Genomic DNA, 21,019 nt, shown 5'->3' with positions numbered 1-21,019 from the left:
ATAAATGAGTGCATTCAAAATATATTTCACTTCTTCACAGAGTGGTCCCCCTATATTCTAGTGAAACTAGAATGATGGAACACTAGCCATTTCCCTCATTTCTGCTAATACTCAGTACTTCCCAGTCACGGGAACTTGGGAGTGCCCGCCTCCGGGGTTCAGCTTACATACGAATTGACAAGATGGTGCCTTTCTAACAACACATTGAAACTACCAAATCTTGAATTACTGCAAGCGTGAACCGATTAAAAAACCATCAACAAATCATGGCATAATGTTGAGTCTGAGGAACATGCTCTGTCAGGATTGATCGCATTCCCTCCTCCCCAGTTTTTAATCTACGTTCTTCGATGTGCACATATCACACCCCAACGCCAAGCCGGTCTGTCAGAAAGGTCATACCGCGGCTGTGTGAGCCCTGAGGGCAGGGTAATGCCTCCCAGCCCCCAGCAAGTGCCGGCTGTCCAGCTGGTGTTCAGACTTGGTGCAGGATGGACTGAGACGCTCCCACCACCGGGCACTCAGCCCCGTGGTTGAGTCTGGCCAAATCCTTCCCTCTCCGTGCAGACATCCCCAGTGTCCCATATCCCACTGGTTCTTCCTTCTAGGGGCCTCTGGCCCTGTGTAACTTACTGTTTAATTATATCTTCAATTTCTTCCTCTCTTGTCTCTCCAAATACTTGTGAGTCTCTTAAAGAAAGAGTCCAACCCTGGTTGTTCTCCTGGTTACTTGTTTTGGGAACTTAGCCTGGTGTTGAGAATACGTGAAGTTGGTGGTTTTGGGGGGAAAATGAGGGTGTTTCTAAAGCCGTGCTCTTCAGTTCATGCTGATCGCGGGCCTGGTGGGAGCCTATGTGGAGGACAAGGCACAATCACACCCAGTGCAGCCGCGAGAGCCTCGCTCTGACCTTCATCAGAGGCCGTTCCGAGAGCTGAATCAGCAGGAATTTGGAAACAGACAAATCTGGGTTTGAAGCTGACTGTTATTTGCCAGCTTGGAGCACTGGGCCGATAATCTCTCTGTTTCTTCACTGGTCTAATCAGAATAATAAAATTAAATGATTTTTATTATTAAAATAATAAAATAAAATTAAATAAAGTTAAATGAGGAAATGCTCTGGCTGGGACCTGGAGTTGGGGGGGGCAGATTCCCCTTCTGTGCTGGTCACCAGTGCCTTTTTTCCTGAGCTTCCTGTTTCTCTCTGAAACTAATTTCTATTTCCCTTGATGTCACTTTTTTGAGAATATCCGTAATGGGAGTTCCTGTGGGTAAAGTCAAGAAATTCAAATGCCCAGAAGGAGCTTTGCTGTGGGTGACCCTTCCAAGGTTCCTTCCTTACTGTAAGAGTGGCCAGGGAAATTAGCACGCCTAGTCACAGCTGAACACACACACACACACACACACACAATTTCTACATTAACTTATGTGTCTATAAGTAACCCCAAAACTACTGTGTTGGTTTTTGATTGCTGCCACAACAAATTGCCACAAATTTGAAAGAAGACAACAATGCAGATTTGTGATCTTATGGTCCTGTTCACACAGGTCTCCAGGGACTAAAATCAAGGTGTGAGGATCCTGGATAATCTCCGCATCTCAAAGTCCTTAACTCAGTCACCTCGACAAAATCCTTTTTGCCACATAAGGTAATCTCTTCACAGAGTCCCTGGTCAGGGCCTGGGCGCCTGCCTGGACTGGGGAGGCATCATTCTGCTTCCCACAGTTATGAAGAATTCATTTCAGACCTCAAGTCTGCAGAATGCATACACACGCTGAGAACTCCTACACCATCTCAGTGCAGACTAGCCCATCCCTCCTACAAACTTCTGACACTTTGAAGCTTGTCTCACACTAGAATGCCTGCCCTCCAGCCTTCCTGAGCCTCCACTGCACTTGCAGCTGCTTACAATATCTAAACAACAACAAAACTCGCTCTATTTCTGGCTGAACCACCATCCATCTTGTCTGCCAGACCTAGCCTTGGTTTTTGCTTTTTTTAAAATTATTTTTTATGAAGTCCAATTATCAATTTTTTTGGTCACTGATGATTTTGGTGTCATATCTAAGAATCTATGGCTGTTGAAATTTTAATAGGGATTATGTTTAATATGTAGATCTCTTTGGGTAATATTAATGTCTTCACTATTAAATTTTCCAATCTGTGAATGTGGGATGTTTTTCCCTTTATTTAGGTTTTTCTTAATTTCTTTCAGAAATTAAAAAAAAGTTTTCTATATACAAATCTTTTAGCACTTTGGCTAAATTTATCTTGGCATTTTATTCTTTTGGATACTAATGTAAATTGAATTCTTTTTTCTTTTTAAAATTTCTGTTTTGGGCTGTTCGTGGCTGGTGCGTGCAAACAAAATGGAGGGTTGTTTAAATTTTGTAAACTGCAATTTTGCTGAATTTGTTTATTAGCTCTAGTTAGTTATTGAAAAACTTCTTTGGGATTTTCAATATATAGAATCATGTCACCTGAAAATAGAAATAAATTCTTTTTTCACATTTGGTTGTCTTTCATTTCTGTTTCCTGTTCAATTTCTCTGGATGAACTTCCAGAACAATGTTGACTAGCAGAGATGTGGAAGTGGGCATCCTTGCCTTGTGTTTCTGGTGGGGGTGGGGGGGTGAATTTTCAGTCATTTACAATTAAGTATGATGTTACATGGGGGCTCTTAAAAAATATCCTTTATCATATAGAGTGAGTTTTCATCTATTCCTAGTTTTCTGAGTTTTTTTTTAATCATGAAAATGCTCTGAATTCTGTCAAATGCTTTTTCCACATCCATTTAGACAATCATCTGTTTTTTCCTTTGTTCTATTACTGTGGTGTAGTACATTAATTGATTTTCTTATGTTAGGGAAGGGAACAACCCCTCCATCACTGGGATAAACCCCACGTGGTCGTGGTGTGGAATCCTTTCTGCACGTTGTGTTCAGTCTGCTAGTGTTCTGTTGAGGAAATTTGCTTCTATGTTAATAAGAAATGTTGAGTGTTTTTCTTTCTTGTGGTGTCTTTGCTAGGCTCTTAGAATGAATCAGGAAAAATTTTCCCCTGCTTATGTTTTCTGGGAGATTTTGAGAAGAGTTGGTGATAATCCTTATTTAAATGTTTGGTAGATGTTCCTCGGTAAAGCCATCTGGTCTTAGACCTTCCTTTGGGAGGTTTTTGATTGCTGATTCAATTTCTTTACTTTATGGAAGTTGATTTAGATTCCTTCCTTCTGCTTCAGTCAATTTTGGCAATCTCTACAAATTTTTACATTTTATCTAGGTTACTTTGTTTTGCTCTATAACTGTTCTTATTATTTTCTTATAATCCTTCTTATTTCTGTAAGATTAGTCGTAATAATGTATGTGTGTGTGTTTTCCTCTCTTCATTTCATTTTCTGTGTATTTTTACATTATCTTCTTAGTGGTTAACCTGGGGATTACATTTAAAATTCTAAATTTATAACAATATAACCTAAATTGACACCATCCCGGCTTCAATAGCGTATATAAACTCTGCTTCAACACAGTTCTTCCCCCTCCCTTTATGCTGTTGTTACAAATTATGTCTTTATATACTGTGTGGTCATTAACATGGATTTATAATTTTTATGATGCCTTTTAAACCATGTGAAAGCAGAAATGAGATTTAAACCAAAAATACAATAATTCTGGTAATTATATTTACCAATGTAGTTACCTGTCCTAGTGTTCTTCATTTCTTCATGTGGCTTTGAATTACCCTCAAGCATCCTTTTATTTCGTCCTGAACAACCTTTTATTGCACTTCCTGCAGAGTAGGTCTACTGCCGACACACTCCCCAGCTTTCATTTGCCTAGGATGCCTTAATGTCTCCTTCATTTTTAAAGCATAGCTTTACTGGATATTGAATTCTTGGTTGACAATTTTTTCTCTTTGACCACTTCCAATGTGTCATCCCATTGCTTTCTGGCCCCTATGGTTTCTGATGATGCTTGGCTGTTAACCTTATTGAGAGTCCCTTGAAGTGACCTGTTGCTTCTCACCTACTGCTTTCAAGATTTTCTCTTTTGCCTTTGTTTTTAAATAATTATGTGAAATTCTAGGAAAGGCAAAACTATAGTGACAGAAAGCACATCAATGGTGGCCTGGGGCTTGTGGCCAGGGGAGACATTGATTAACAAGGCCACAAGGAAACTTTTGGCTGCAGAACAGTTTCATATCTTGATTACACTGGTGATTTTGTGACTGCAAGCAATTGCCAAAATTCACCAAATGGACACTTAAGGTGGATGAATTGGATGGTAATCTATACCTCAAGAAAGCCAAAAATGTAGAAATAATCTCGATTACAGAATGAAGTGACTATTAATGCATTTAATAAGTATCCATAAATAAGCATTCATTGAAAACAATAACTGGTCATAATATTGATACTAGCTTTGCTCTGCAATCTCACTTCGGCTTATTTTGGTCTTACAGTAGAACAAATTTACCAAAAGAATTTGTGCTGTCTTAGAAAATGTAAAGCAGACCCACAAAAAACCTTATCTTGCATGATTTTTGTGAGATAATATTAGCAGGCGATCTTGATCTCCCTCACTCAGAGACGGCTGCGGTCATGAAACTCTTCCCGGCAGGGTTGCTGTTCTCACATCAGTTTAAAACAGCAGTGTGGACAGCACCAGTGTCTCTTTCTGTCACCCACAGATGGTTAGTGCCACCGCATGGAAAGAACTGTCCCACTCGGGGTCTCAGCAGTGGCTGCAGCCCTCCCTGCAGTGGCCCAGCTGCACTGTCTGCAGTGTGGCGGGGCTAAGCACTTGCTCTGTGGTCACTCTACCTCCGTGATGCACCGGAAGGTATAATCCAGCTGAAATGCAAATCACCATTCTTGAAAACCATCAAGAGGCCTATCCAAGACCTGTTCCATTCAGGTCTAAATTGCAGCCACACTGTTATCAGGGGTAATAGGAGGGTGCCGAGGCAGGCTGATTACAAGGTGATGGTAAACAATGCTTTTAAACGCGGTACCCGAACAGAGGAACACACAGCATTCATCGCCGGGATTCAAAGCGGCTCCCCAGAGGGAGGAGTGCCTTCCCCATGTGCTGTTGTTCTGACTGACCCTGCAGATGGCCCACACCAGGGTCCCGTTGGGACTCTGTTCCTTGTTCCTTAATCATCATCACCTACTCATGGCAAATCCTAATTGCTAGTCTGAGAAAAAGAAGCAAAACTGATGAATTTTGTCTTGTTCATAACCATGGTGAGCTATTACATTACTATTATTATTATCTCTCCCTTTGACTTCTCTTTTTCCTTGGTGGGAAGAGATGAGGACTGGTGCCTGAGATCACAGGTCCATTCCTGGGATGGGAAGGTGGCTGAAAGTTTTCCAAACCCTGGGCTGCCAGGCTCGGTTAGCGGAATGAGAAAGCCTAGCTTATGAGATTCATCCAGGCCTGAGCTCACCGCAGCTGGTGTTCAGGTCTGATGGGCGTGCAGACGACTGACTGAGACAGGAGTCTTCTGGTTGATTGGCTTGTATTCATTTTTCATGGAGTTGCTTATAGAATATTTACAGCTCTAGAGAGTGTCATTTATAGTTTACTTCTCCCATATTTAAATAAACGTGGAGACAGAGATAATTATACTAGACCCAGTTGCTGGATCAACTACCTCAAAAATATGCAAATCAAATCTCTTCCTTCCCCTTATTAAGAACTTTGAGCAGGTTGCTTTGTTTCATTAAAAAAAAATTATTCCTTAGTTCGGCATCCAGCGTCCTCAGTGACATGTCTTTTCAGCATCATCTATTTGCCCTACAAAAGCTCACCCCAATTTATACTAGTTTTCAGTAATTCTCTGAATTTTTCCACTTTTCTTAAATTTATTCTTCCTAAAATACTCTTTGTCAAGTTGGCTATCTTTGTCCCATTGAATGTTCTGCCTGTCTGCCCATCCATCCATCCTTCCATCCATTAGACAATCACTTCTTAAACGGTGCATACCCAGTGCTGTGGATGAGAATTGACATCAATAAAATATTGATCCAGTTCTCAAAGTGCTCACGGTCTAGTCGGAGAGGACAGGGTGGAGAACAAACACAACACTTAGCCCATTGCAGCAAGCGGAGTGGTGAACACTGGTATTCAGAACAGCGATAGCACATGGAACTATCCCAGCCTAGTTCCTGGTGTTTCACTGCAGTTACGTAGCTCGACCACTGTTCCCTCTACTGCACAGTTATCTTCAGAGCACCATGTGAGCTCTTCCCAGGGGGCTCCTGGAATGTGGGTGTAGGAATGTGGATGAACCGATGTGTGATGCCAAGACCCCTATCTACAGCAGTCACTTATCCGCTCTGAAGTTACCCGAAAACGTCTAAACTCCCCAAATGGAGAGTGAAGAACTTTGGTGTAAACTAGATCAGGTCATGTAGGAAAACAGCATCCCTGCCCATAAACATGACGTACACCTGCCTGTGCCCCTTGAATGCTCTCAAGGTAGCAGGGAGGGTTGTGATGCCAGGCTGCCTAAGAAAGACACTAAAAAATAAAGAAGCAAGGAAGGAGGGAGGGAGGGAGGGAGGGAAGGAAGGAGGAAGGAAGGAAGGGCGGGGAGGGATGAGGTAGCCAGAACCCTGGCTCTAAAACTATCTTCCTTCATGACCTTGAGTAAATTAATCTATCTTCCAGAATCTGAGTTTCTAAGATTTCTCTGGAAGAGATTGAGCTGTATGATTGCTCAAGTTCTATCTATTCCAACACACTATTACCTAGGAAGTTTCTGGAAGCTTTGGGCAATTTCAGCAATTTTTTTATGGGAAGGATTAAAAATATATATCTTAAATAGAGATATATTGTATATCACTATCTATCTATCTATCCATCCATCCATCCATCCATCTATCATCTATCCATGTATCTATCCATCTATCCATCCGTCTATCCATCCATCCATCTATCCATCTATCCATCCATCCATCTATCTATCCATCTATCCATCCATTTATCCATCCATCCATCTATCTAGATGTAGATACACTAAGATTTAAAAAGCACAATACCACCCCCCCAGGTGAGCACCGTTTCCTACACGTTTATGACCATCTTCTCAGAGGTCTATGTTTTTCGAAATTTAAATGTGTCAGCATTTTCTTCCTTTGTGATATAAACTTGGTTGACTCCACTCTTCATGCTAGAAATGATTGAGTAGTTTGATTCTGTAGTTTGAATCCTACCATCTGCAACCTGGAGGAGAGAAATGGTACGAGAGATAAGGTATAATTAGATTTCCTCCCTGTGTATTTTATTCTTTGTTGAAGAAGAAGATATGGTGTAGTACTGTATGTGGGGGTTGGTGATAATTAAACGGCAATTCTATGTGACTATTTTTAAAGGACTAAACCAGTTAAACATTAACACATAAGAATGACATCACACTTAGAATCTCCGAAGCCATAGTCTACAAGCTGAGTGTGCTCAGGCTGTTTTATAGAAAAAGGAGATCTCTTGTATCTAACTGAGGCTTATTTGAATGAGTGCCTTGAATTACATTGTTATAGCTGAGATGTTATTTTTTTCTTAAATAAGAGGTGACTAACTTTAACAGTGTTATTTTGTTAGACTTACAAATTGGCTGTCTATATGATTAACTACTGAAACTCACTTGTGAGGATAAAAGGGGTCTATTTAAAAATATGCATGGTTAATACACATTAACCATGGATCATCCCAGCCAAACTGGCACACGTGGCCCTCTGACTTACAGGAGCCTTAGATATTTGAGATAGAGAATTGCAAATGATCCAGTAGGCAAATCTCTCTACTCACACTCTCTGGTGCATTCTAATTTTGGGATTTATGTCACTTAGGAATGGAGACTCCGGCTAGCTTTTGAGAGATCCATTAAGTTGTAGTTTCAATATGCTAATAGTATCAATTTATTCCGTAAATACAATTTATGACTTCATAAACATATCATGGAACAGAAATCTTCACCTTTAATTATACAATCTAGCTCATGTTGTCCCAAAATGAGAGCATAAGTGAAAGGCATGTTTACAAAGTTCAACTCAACACTTTAATTGCAATCAAATCTAATAAAATATACCTACACCTTCATAATTTCTACATGCTACTTAATATAATGCTTTATGATCATAAGATTTGCCCAATGACCATTATTTATTTATTCTTTTACAAAACTTCAAAAGAATAAATGTAAAAACATGCTGATGGGTTTTATCCAATTGTTACTTTTATCCAGAAGTAACCATTTCCCCCTTCTCCATGACCTAAGAACTTGGAAAAGTATCAAATGTGTCTGGCAATGATCAAAGTATTCTATAATGTATACAAATGAAAGGTAGCTTCAGTTTCATGACAAATTCAATTCAAGCACAAAGGCAGCTGACAGTACAAATTTGTAACAAATTGGGCAATTCAAGAAGCTATATTAATGAAAGCTATGAAACACAGGGATCGCTTGTGTAAATGGAGTTGAAAAATACACCTGTTGTTTCCAGTTAGTGATAATAATCATATGGCCAGGCCGTAGGGTAAGGCTGCTTTCTTGGTTTCTGCCCATTAGGAAACAACCCATCATTGTTACTCTGTGTGCAGGGAGGGCTTGCAGATGGTGGGGGCGACAGGAAACCAAGCTGTGGGAATCACTGGATGCAACCCTATACGCAGACAGGTGCCACTTTTGGACATTTTAATTGATCTCATTTGTTCGTTATGCCTGTAAATCACACTGTTATCATCCCTGAACAAGGAATGGAAACCAGAAATTGTCAGATACCGAAGATCGCAGACCAGGTTCCCAAATGGACCAGCCATATAGATTTACTGGCTTAGTTTCACAACAGTACATTAGATTGAAATTAGATGCCCAGAAAAATCCAAATTACATGGGGCCTCTTGTTTCTTTATATCACATTGACAGAAAACATGGTTTAATATTCTGCTGCAGCCAGGGCTGCATATCATATATTAAGATGTGAGTGTGTGTGTGTGTCTGTGTCTCCCTGTGCGAGTGTGTGTGTGGGGTGTGTGTGTGTGTGTAAGAAAAATAAATTTTTGAAATTGTAAAAGGGTATTCTGTTTTAGTGCCTAGTGGAGAGTACTGTGGTACAGTAAATACAATGCTTACCCAAAGTCTTGGTAGAAGGTGCCACTTTGCATCTGATTACAGTGCTCTCCAGTATCTGCAATGATGGGAAGATACAGGCCAAGAACAGAGAGGCATTCAAAGGTTGTAGGTTTCAAGGGTGTCCCAGCCTGGGTGGCGGTGGGGTGGGGGTGGGGTCTGCTTTTCTGTGTTTCTTGAATGAATCACCCAGGAAAAGATAACCCTCTTAAGATCTCTGGATGAGGACACTGCTTACAGATTAAGTATAATTTCAGCAGAAAGTCCATTACAAAAACAAACAAGCAAAAGAAAAAAAAAAACCCAAAAAACTAAGCTTTACTCGGCATAAAGACAAACCTATTCTGTCTTTTCAAGCCCAGGAACTTTTCTAGGTCTACTGTCCTCATCAGGACAGTGTTGCCTGGACCTTGCAACCGTCAGTCAAGATCCCAAAGCATTTAGCATCAGCATCTCTGCTGGCGGGCGCTTTGGTTAACTGCAGGGCAGACACAATCCCATTTTGGCTTGCACTTAGTGAACTGCTGTGTGAAACATAGTCCATTTTAATCTGAATTAGTCAGAATCACAGTTAACATCATGAAATCGGTGTCAAGTTATTAAATGTTCTAAAGTATTTTGTTTTGATCACACTTAACAATGATTATTACCTAGCAAAAAATACCAATGGAATATTAGAAATGGCTAGATTTGACAAGTAAAAGGCAAACAAAATATGTTCTTTGTATCAAAACTGAACCTGTAATTTTCACATTATCACATTATCATTTGTCTCCCTAATCCCTGATTTAAGCTGTGCAGTGTTCTATTTGACTTTTGAAGTTTTCCCCTTTCTAAAACAAGTTACTTGTATTTACAAGTGAGATAAGAACAACACATAAACTTTCAGAAAATGTAATTAAAAATAATAAAGGACTGTGAGGTGAGAAGCTGTGTAGATGCTCTTTGCTTAAAATATGTGAAAAATCCACTAGTAGATATAATTCAGATCAATGATTCCTAACCTTCTGGGCACATGGAGTTCTTGAAAATCTTGTTAAACACTCGTCCCCAAAGTGAAATCAAAACACTTTATTGTACCAGATTTTATGTCTGGAAATTGATTCCCTTCACATTCAGAATATTAAAATAATCTTTACTCTTGTCTTCCATGAGCAATTTATTGTGCTTTTCTGAAAGATTCTGAAATTAGCCCCCAGTAGGCAAATGAACCAAAATTAAATTTTATTCTACTCAGATGTAAATTTCAATAAGATGACCACTATTATTTGGTGGGAAGCTGTATTTAAACACTGGGGAATGGTCTCTAATAAGGAAGTGATTACTTTAGCATCATGTCAATTTGAATATTTTGGTCAGACAGCAACAAGGGCTGCAACACCTCAGCCGTGAAGGTTTTGAGGGAGCAAACTGAATCAAATCTCCCCAAGCTCACGTTGCCACGTAAGAATAAGGTCTGAAACCTCTAAGTCTATTCAAGTTGCATTCATGCAGCATAGTTTCTTTTGTCTTCAAGTTCCTTAGGGTATAAAGCTTGTGCTGCTGCTCTGGGTGTTGTGAGCAGACTTTACTGAGTCCTGATAGTAGATTCACGGTGACCATCCCCAGGTGCAGAGTTGCAGCCCACTTCTCAGAAGTGGTCCTCGGTGTGTTACTCTGCCCTGGTGGAAAATGACCATGGCGCTCCAGCAGCCATGCATCAAGAACTGAGCATTACCTTGGTTCATGGGGACATCCGACCTGGCAGGTGCAGGAGCACTAAGTCCTCAAGGGGATGAAATGTTATGTAAGGGATGAGGCTGGAGGCAATCGGTCGTGCGCATGTGCACCTCGAGACTCGGGAGTTCCTTATACCTGCATGAGAAGGAAAGAGTAGAATATCTGAGTTACAGGTGACTGGCCTCACGGGAAAGGGCTTGTGAAAGGGCCATAAACCCATGCACATGTGAAAACAAATAATGCAGGATGGACGTCCTCCCCATGGGCGTAATGCACATTCCAGGTATTCAATGAATGCTTCTGTGTTGAGTTTGTTTATTTCATTAACTCATCAGCTCTACATTATTAGTCATTAATGAAGCATGGAAATCCCAAGGAAAGGGTGTGGAATTGTGACCAGTTGGGTTTTTTCTTACTTTTATTAATACAATCATGTGGGTTTTTCTTTTATTTTATTAGTAGGATTGATTGATCTTGTATTTTGAACCAAACTTGAACCAATTTCACTTAGTCATGATTTATGATCCTCTTTACATGGTGCTGCATTCAGTTTGCTAATATTTTGATGAAGAGTTTTGAGGTTTATCAGGATGTAACCCGATTGTAAGTTGAGGTAGATCTGTATATTCAAAAATAGCACACTTTGATGTATATTTATTTATTGAGAATGCACAATCATTTAGATGGGCGAGAGATAAATTTGGATACTACAATTTCTGTTGAAACCAGTAGATATAATAATATGATAGATTTCCTTACATAGATCATGCAATGAATATGACATTACCAAAAATATTTTCAAAGTAACTTATGGTAGTAATATAGGAATATAAGAATATTTCTCAAAGTTAAAAACTTGGAAGGTGGTTCAAAATTTGGATTATTAAATCCTAGTATATTTGTTAATAATTTTTATTAATAATAATTCTAGTGTTTATCTTTATAGTCATAATAATAGTCATAACATGAATATATTTATACCAGACATTTTCATATTAATGTAACTTCATTAATACAACGGGATGATTAACATCTCTGGCTCTTAAGTCTTCCTTCCTTCCTTCATCATCACCCCAACCTTGGTGTTCTAGGCTTTAACTTACCTGGTGCCGCTGGGAAAATGCTTTTCAAGGCTGTTTGCTTCGTGTATTCTGACAGCCCATTGGCACAGTAAGTTAAATATCCAGTCCCAGATTTAAGGGGAAGAGAAATAGACTCCAGCATTTTATAAGAGCGGCAAGATCAAATTGTAAAGAGAGTGTGCAGTATACAGGGAGGTGGGGATTTGGAGCCATCATTTTGGGAGTTGTTACTGTATTCATTTTGTAGACACGGCACTTTTTACAGCATTTGATCATAGAGGTCATTGAGTAAGTGTTTGTTGCTTGATTGACTGACTGACTGAACGAATGCTGTGCACATAGGTATTCATGTTTCAATTTGAAGAACAGCTTTATGTACAATTACTTTTTTCTTCCTTTAAGACTAGCTGCCTTGAAATGGCAACATGCTCAACTGTTACATTAAGTGATGGCCGTTTATTCTTAGTTTAGATTAAGAAATTCAATAAAATGCATCCACATCATGGCACAATGCTAAAAATTGACTACTTAACAGATTTTTGCAGGTTAGAGGTTTTACACATCCAAACGATGAGGGAGAAATAACTTCAGCATTTTGTTAGTAAGGGTAAAATGGGATATATAGTATCAGCTGGAAGGTTTTTTTTTCCCCAAAGAGGAACAGATAGGACGGCATATGCTTTTTCTAAATGCGGAGCTGTTCAGTGCTAGTGCAACCACACAATGGTAGCAATTACATGACTCAGCTTCAAAAATTCTCCTTAACTACATTAACACAAAGTCAAGTGGTCTAGAATGAAATGGTGAAAACTATAGCTAATATATGGGGTTTATTTGAGTTTTTTTCCCACTAGGTGTCAAGGTTAATTTGTTTACTGAAAAGCTTTTTGCTTGAAAAGTCATGATAGATTCTTTTTTTCACCTGTTCTTGCTGTGGTCTGGTAGTTCGCGGGGACTGTATCGTCTCTGCCGGATGCAACAGTTGGTTTAATGAACAGTTCTCAAAATTGCTCCTCAGAAATGGGTTTTGAAATATCTGAATTCAAATTTTCTTTGTAGAAGTAGTATTGTCAGAGTCGTTCAGTTGTAATCCTCGCATGTAAAGGATTAATGTCTTTAGACAGACTTATGGAAGCTGCCATGAGCATCGTGTTTCTTGGTTTTATGGTTAGGTTTCACAGGTTTGGGTACAATTAGCTAGTTTCCTACTTCATCCTGCTGTTTTAATTGCTCCACTCTTTTCTGTCACTCATCAACTCATCTGCCTGGAGGTCAGACTAGGACGAGTTACTAATCAAGGCCGATGGCAACCATGACTGCACTGGGCGCCATGTTTCATCTGTCAAGGGGCATCTATCACTCCTCTCCTTGTCAAAAAGAAAATTAGATTAGACTAATACAGATCTCTGTTTTGCCCTGATTAAAGGCCCATGTCCTCCCTAGGCATTGCCCGACACGAGTTTGACTTGTGAGAGACTCAGTGTTCTTACAATATTATTTGGAGAGAGTGTGCCTGTCTCCCTGGGCCATCATTCTTTGGATTCACTTGTTTTTCATGGACTATAGGCTAGATAATCTAGATCTCCTTTGGGGTGTTAATTAAAAAGAGTATCCAAAATTAATCAACAGACTCACTAGGGCGAAGGGGATCTGTCTGAAGACCTTGAGGACAACAGGCTTCTGGTACAGAGAAATGAGCCCTCGGCTATTGACAAAAAGCAAACAAGTGTACAGTCTGCAATGTGACATAAAAATTCAGATATATACACAAGTACACACTCATTTTTCTTGTCAGCTTGTCAACTTTAATTATAAAGGTTGATTTGCTATTTGGCAGATCTCAACATTGTAGATGTTGGCCATTTGAAAAGCATCGTGTGGCCAAGATCTCAGAACAATGGCATAGGAAGGCCACGGTTGAGTGATGTATTTAAAGTCCACACTGAACGCAAGGACTAAACTGTAAAAATTCTGTTGTCCCTTAAATAAAGAATATATTTTGTCTACAGCAGAATATTAATGATAGATGAAAACCTTTATGTAGAAGGTATAATTTGTCATAATTTGCATTATTCTTTGTTTAAGTTTCTTTATTCTAATACAGTTCTATCTGGTATTAAGGGTTTTCTTAGAACTTTATGGTAAAAATTAACTTTTTAGCAAATCCTGGGTTTTGAACACATTGAAATATGAGTAACTTCAGTGTTTTAACTTCAGAAAGCATTGCTATTTTGCTTCTAACTTATAGAATCAAATATCACCTTATGTATGGCGTTTATTCAGTTAGTTAAATGTTAGTGTCTCTCCATTGCCTGTTGTTAGCTCCCACCTGAGCAGTAATCTTCACTGCCAAGTCAAAGGTGATGAAGTCTTACCTGGTAACTCAGATTTTCAACAGTTTTTTCCAAATAAAAAGATTAGGGATAACTGCTTTTACTCTTTAACATTATAAATGCTGCTTGTCAGGTGGTAGAGTCTGAGTGCTAAAAATGCTCTAGAGATGGGTCCCCCTGCAAAGCCTGGTCTTAACCTATGATGGGTGAGAAATAAAGGGTCATTTGTTCCCATGAGTAATGTTTGGATCCTGCATTCTCCATATTGGTCCTGAGGTTTGGACTGAATCTGGTATTGGTAGAACTTGCAAATGGGTATTAGTATAACTTGCAAATTCGTGAGATTGCTTTATTACAAAAAGTTAGTAGTTTCTTATCCCAAACCAACACCCTGACTTAAGTTTGCCAAGAAAATGAAAGAAAAGCAATAGAGGCAATTCATTCTTTATACTTTCTCTGGGCGATCAGACATGTATTCCAAGAACTGAATTGCATATCTTAATAATCTAATTTAAAATGACCTATTTAACAGCATGATTATGTACAATTTATTTCTAATGGACAATGTCTACTTAAAGGCTATAAAATATTCCTATCTGTGTATATAAAAACATTCTACTAAATTATATTTCTTAAGTCATTTTTCATTTAATCTTATTCATAGTCATAAAACAATTTTATGTGTCATGGTTTAGTGTCAGCAAACTTGTTATTGACAAGATACAAATGTAGGTAAAAGGCAAAAAGATATTTCTATGATTAATTTGAAGGTCACGATGCAATTTTCTTTTGATTTGATTTTTTTTCATAGAGACATAAAACTTTAAATGCAAAAGGAGGTTCCAACCCCTTTACAAAATATTATTTTCTTAAATTCAGTATTTTGTAGGTTGACAGCCAAAATAATTGATTATTGGTATTCATATTTGTTTTAGCCATTTCTTGGTATAATTGATAATTTAATGGCTTCTTAAGTATTTTCCCCAAAGATCATGCCCAAATTTCTAGTTCTTTTTCCCTTCACTTTGAAAAAGAGGTTAGTCTGAGTAAGAATGTTATCTTCTAGAGCAGTAGTTCCCACCTGTCATTTCAAAGCATAATTCTACAACCAGACAAAATATTCCCAGAATTCTTTCATCTCACATTTGCTGTCATTCAACAAATACTTCCTGACTTCTAGCGTACATGCTCTCAGAGAAATTATGTTCTCTGGGGCACATAATTTTCCTCTAACAATATACATCATTGTTTCCTAAACATTGTTTAGTGACAAATGGACAGTCACAAGGGAAGTGGATATGGTTTTAAGTCATTTTGCGGCGATATATTGGGACCGACTTAATTAAAACAAAGCCACCATTCATTGGGTCAGCCTTGTTACTCCTATGTCTTCTAGTTCATTTGGTGTCCATCTGAGGCTGCTCTTCCAGATAATAAAGAAGAGCAGACAACGACATCTATTGCCAAAGGCAGGAGGGGCATATTCACCACTTTGAATATCCCCCTTAATAACCTCTGGGTTGAGTACGTTAACTCGTTTTGAAACTATAAACTGTGACAGTGAAAAAGTACCATGACTGATTGTGTGCAATGTATCAGAATTCATATATCCAATCAGAAATATGTTTATTTCCACATGGGATTGCCAGAGTCGGGAAGAATACATCTCTTGGGATGGAGAGGAACGGTGAGGTGTCACAGAGCCCATGATCTGGTCCAGTAAATGGCCACCAACTGCCACCTAAGCAGGGCTGATTCCACTTACCACAGAACTTGCTTCTGCTAAGTAGACACGCCCCGCTGAGATGAGGAGTCTCGTGGGCTCTCTCCACGCAGCGTCAAGTGCCTCCTCTAAGTAAATACTGGAGAATTACCGGAGGTTGCTATTAGACTTCCATAGCATCCACATGTCTCTGGACTGACGTCTCACTCAAGACTACACATTGTCACATCTGTGCCGTTGTTCAAATTCGTCTCGGAGCTTTTCTTCAGGAAGTTCTCTAATGTTAGTTGCACATTCTTTAAAACAGTATATCGATAACAAATGTGTTTTTGAGGGTGAGTTAGAGTCATCTAAAACTTATTTTAAACAGTAAAATGTCATGTGATCTTGGTAAATTAATGACATGGCTAACTGATTCTCTTCTGGGTCAAAAATATTAAATAAAGTACAAATTCATTTCCAAAAAATGGGAGTTTCAAAATTTTCTAAGCAAAGGGATTATTAGGGCAAGTGTATGAACTACCTAGAAGTTTTCATTTAGAACAATATTTACTTTGATTTCAGGATCTGTGTGATTGATTTCAAAGTAGTCATATTTTATACTGACATTCTGTATTTATATTTTTAGTAAATGTATTTCCAATATAATAGATCTAGTGGGCAATCTTCTACATTATATAAAATAATCACTGTAGACTTTGAAGATTTTTTTTTATTTTGATCAATAATCTCTTAAAATATATAAATATATATATATAATTTTGAAGACACAATTTTAGAACAATCATTTAATACAAAGGTAATACATTTAAGGAATACCCTGAGAAATGCAACAATCTGAAAATTCAAATGGGATTTTAAAAGGTTAGATGTATTCATTAATAAAAGATGTTTATTAAATTTTTAATCTGTAGAATTTTTAGAATTTTTTTTTAGCACAAAGTCTATGAACGTACATGATCTATTTTGATTCTCATAGTAGTCTGGGAGGATATTATTAACAACTTTTGCAGGTGCAGGAATGAAAGTTTAGTGAACTTCTTTTACCTTAATCCTCAAAGAAAAGAGACTGGATACCGAAGAAGTCGCTGTCCCTGCCCCTCCCCTCATGCTCAGGATGGTGACTTTCTGCGGATAATCTGAAGCACTAAGATTGCTTCAGCAGTATGTGAACACCCAGGGCTGTAAACCAGGCTATTACACCTTGGTGCAAAAAGATCATGGGTACTGGAATATAAGCACAAAGACACAAATATAAGTAAAATATATTTCATGTGTAACATAAGCATAATGATTCTCAACCCAGACCCTTAGGGAATCTTGACATTTATTTCTTGTTGCCATTCAAGTGCTGACTTGTATTTGGACCCTTGGGTTTGGACACCCATGCTAACCTAGAAACTTCTAGTGGGTATGTCTTAGAGTATATTTATTTACTCTAAGAGATTTTTGAAAAACCAGATATTTATTTACTTACTTAATATGGCTTATATCTTAGATGCTTTGGCCAAAATATTTCAAGTTATAAGTGGATAGTTCACTGATTTAAAAGGAATATTTAGAGCAAAAAATTCTTACCAATTTGTGTTTATTTCTAAGCCATGACCATTAAATGATGAAGAAACTTTCAATGCTATAAAATAAATTGCCAAATTATCAATAAAATAGTAAAATAGTTCATCACACAAGTAGTTAATAATCAATACATATAATTAATATTAATATAAGTATATTAACATAAGCACATTTGTTTTCACCGTCATTTTATTTTCTTAGACCAATGACTCATCTTTTTGCATCTTCACAGAGCAAACTTCTGCCAGCTGTTTTTAAAGTTATCCTATTTTTTATGTACAAAGGCCGTGTTAGCTTTTACAAATTAGGGAGCAGATCCACTAGAATATGACAGGCATTAGCGAATTTGTGAAAGCTTTAAGAAGTGTGTACTCCACATTTGCTTTGAAACCAAATTTTAAGCATTTATATTAACTAGTGAAACATAATAGCAATCTTTTAGAACTGTTACGATTTTAGATTTTATGTATTTTTGAAGTGGGTAAAATTAGAGGCCATGGATACTTAAATCTGTCCTTTCAGACCGTGTTTCCTGGGCTGTTCTTCACTGCTGTTATGGAATTTGTAATACACATTTTTAGCTAGCTAGACTGAAAGTTCTCCTTCTATTCTGCAGCACAAGTGATTTTATATAATTGAATAGACATAAAATATATATTTATTACAGGTAATACTTGTGTCATCTACAATATATAACATGCACATAAAGCTATGTATGATATATAGTATATGATATATGATATTTTGTTATTATATGGAGTGACAAAAATAATAGTAGCAAATGTTCCCAAATATAAACTCATAAACCAAAGTTATTGGTCAAACTTGATAAAAATAAGAAAAGGAAAATAAATTCATCAAAAATTCTTAAGAGAACTTCTAAACTTTCTTTTAGTTCTGCATTCCAAGTACACCAAATATATAAGGAAACCCTTCCACCATGAACCAAATGACCAATCCTACATTAACCTAACAGTGTTAGATTCTCCAAATAAAAACCGCGACTCTGTTGCTTGACACGCGTCGGACCCAGGAATACAACTGTGAAATCCAAATAGCTGTGAAGATAGTCCAGGGTACTTGGTTACCAGGTGTGAGGCACCTGAGCTGTCAAATATGGAATTAATGTTGATATTTCAAATGATGGTTAATTCATCTTCAGGTAGAATTAAATTACTTTTAAAAAATGACTCAGCAGTTCCTCAACTGCCTATCTTGTTAATTTTATTAATAAGAAAAAGAGTAGCATAAAATGGAGAGAGAAATGCAGATAGAAAATTACCAGATTATTTAGAAAAGATATAAGGTGGGCATTAACTTCGTGTGATCTGAGCTGGGACACAGGGAGTCCCTGCACAAGTGCACTAATGGGCATACGTTTCCAAGTTACGTTCTCACAGCAGTTTGCATCCTTAATCATGAATGGTTTAAAGTCTTTTCACTAAACGAGAAATATGTCTTAAAGACTTATGTGGCTTGAATACAGACTATTTGTAATTTTGCATCAGAATATAATTTTATTTTTTAATTCTTTTTCAGAATATACGTTTATTTTTAAAATGATCTATTACTGAAAATGAGTAATTTCTGCATCCCATGATTTAGATTCATGAATTCATGTATCTTTGCATTAAATCATATGAGGGCTTGATAATGAAACTGCATTTGAAAAAAAATTCAACGAAGTTCAAAGCTTATATGCTTAAATGCATTTGTGGATATTTGCCATGTATTTAGCTTTCCAATGGAAGTAAAGCCATTGTGATTTTAATTTTCAAATTTTCAAATTTTAGATACAAGCACACAGGGGGCCTTGCCAGATTCCACATCAACAAACTGAAACTTAAAAGTAACCTACTGAGAAAAACAAGTGACTTGAATCTCACCACATAGTTATTCCCTCTCTATTTGCCTTTTTTCAGAGATAAAGCTAACGTGGGATTTCGCCTCTCGGCCAACAGCATTCTACTGTTTCCTGTCTGACTAGAAATAGATCAACATAGCAAGGCATCTCTCCTGTCCACTTAATCCTGGCCCGGCCCCTTCAAACAAAGAATCGCTCGTTCCTTCAACATACATCTGCGATGAAAAATGTATTATTTTAGAAGTGATAGGAATATGAAAAGGTAATTTGATTCTATTTTTTGAATAAAAATTAGACGAGGTAACTGTCAGGAAAATCGTATTTATGTTTCTATTAACCTTCTAACCTAACCTGTTCACTTGTGACCAACTTAAGAAAAAAAGTACTGAAGTTTTATGTAGAGAATTTGACTTACCGATTTTTCTTCTGACAGGTGTTTCCACCTGGCGAGAGCTAACATTTTACTTTAATCAGCCAGAGTAGTTCTGGTGAAAAACTGCCTGAATGACACACTGTAGCTAGACTACATTTATGCTTTATTTCCACAAAGACGGAGGAGAAATTGAAAGCAAATTTAAAATTAGTGATTTTTAAAAATAAAAACAAACTATCTAATTTCTTCCTAAGGGATTGTTACAGGCATTAACTATTAAGATACTATCATCTTTCACCCAGAGAATAATTTTTTTTGAAATAGGGATTTTAAAAATGTCTTTGAATTAACCTAATGAAGTGTAAATTATAAGAGTTCAAAAAACAATATTCATAAACGTCGCGACTTATTTAATGGTAAGCTTTCACCTATAGTGCGTGAAGATAACAAGTTTGTATTCATACAAAGGGGTTAATTAATGACTGGGAAACCTTTGCCAATTATTGACACATTTTCCTCTAAACCTGTTATGTGAAACATTCTAATGAAGTCAGTTTATTACTAAAAATATATTTTTGATTTTTTTTAAACTGTGAGAGAAGGATTTAAACAATTTACTTGGTTTCAGCTACTTTTAAAATCACAACAGGTAAGAAGGCTGCATCTTGCCTGCTACGTTGTAAGCTCCAGGAAAGGTTATAACCTCTGAAGGTAAATTCGGGGCCTGGCCCTTCACGCCTTGGGGAGCTCAGCTTTCAAGCTGTACATCAATCAGCCATTATTTTCTGGCCACCAAGCTGCTGGCTGATTATCTCTGAGTAAGAATTGTATTAGACCTTAATTTTCAGTAATAGGGTCTGATAGTTTGTGAAAAAGGACAAAAGAACAATCCTTTTGTCTTTCCCAGAGCAGGTCTATCCAGAGCCAAGGGAGTGCATACCTCATTAGACACGTGCAGTGCATGGAAACGTTACCACGTCATTTATGTCCCATCGTCTGTGACAGTGATCTCCTCCATCAGGAGGGCCCCACTGAGCTGAGACACTGCCCTTGATCTCTTGGCTCCACAAACCCAGGAGGGAAAAGTTTTCACAAAACTGTGAGAATGTTTGCAAGTAGTCAGTTCCACAATAAGTGTAATAAATCCTCAAGTAGAAAGAAGACGTATCGTTGTGGTCCTAGAAAACATAGAATGCTCATCTCATTTCAGATAAAA

This window comes from Camelus ferus, chromosome 36 (assembly GCF_009834535.1).
Source record: "Camelus ferus isolate YT-003-E chromosome 36, BCGSAC_Cfer_1.0, whole genome shotgun sequence".
Lineage (NCBI taxonomy): Eukaryota > Metazoa > Chordata > Mammalia > Artiodactyla > Camelidae > Camelus > Camelus ferus.
Note: the sequence above shows the minus strand (reverse complement) of the source record.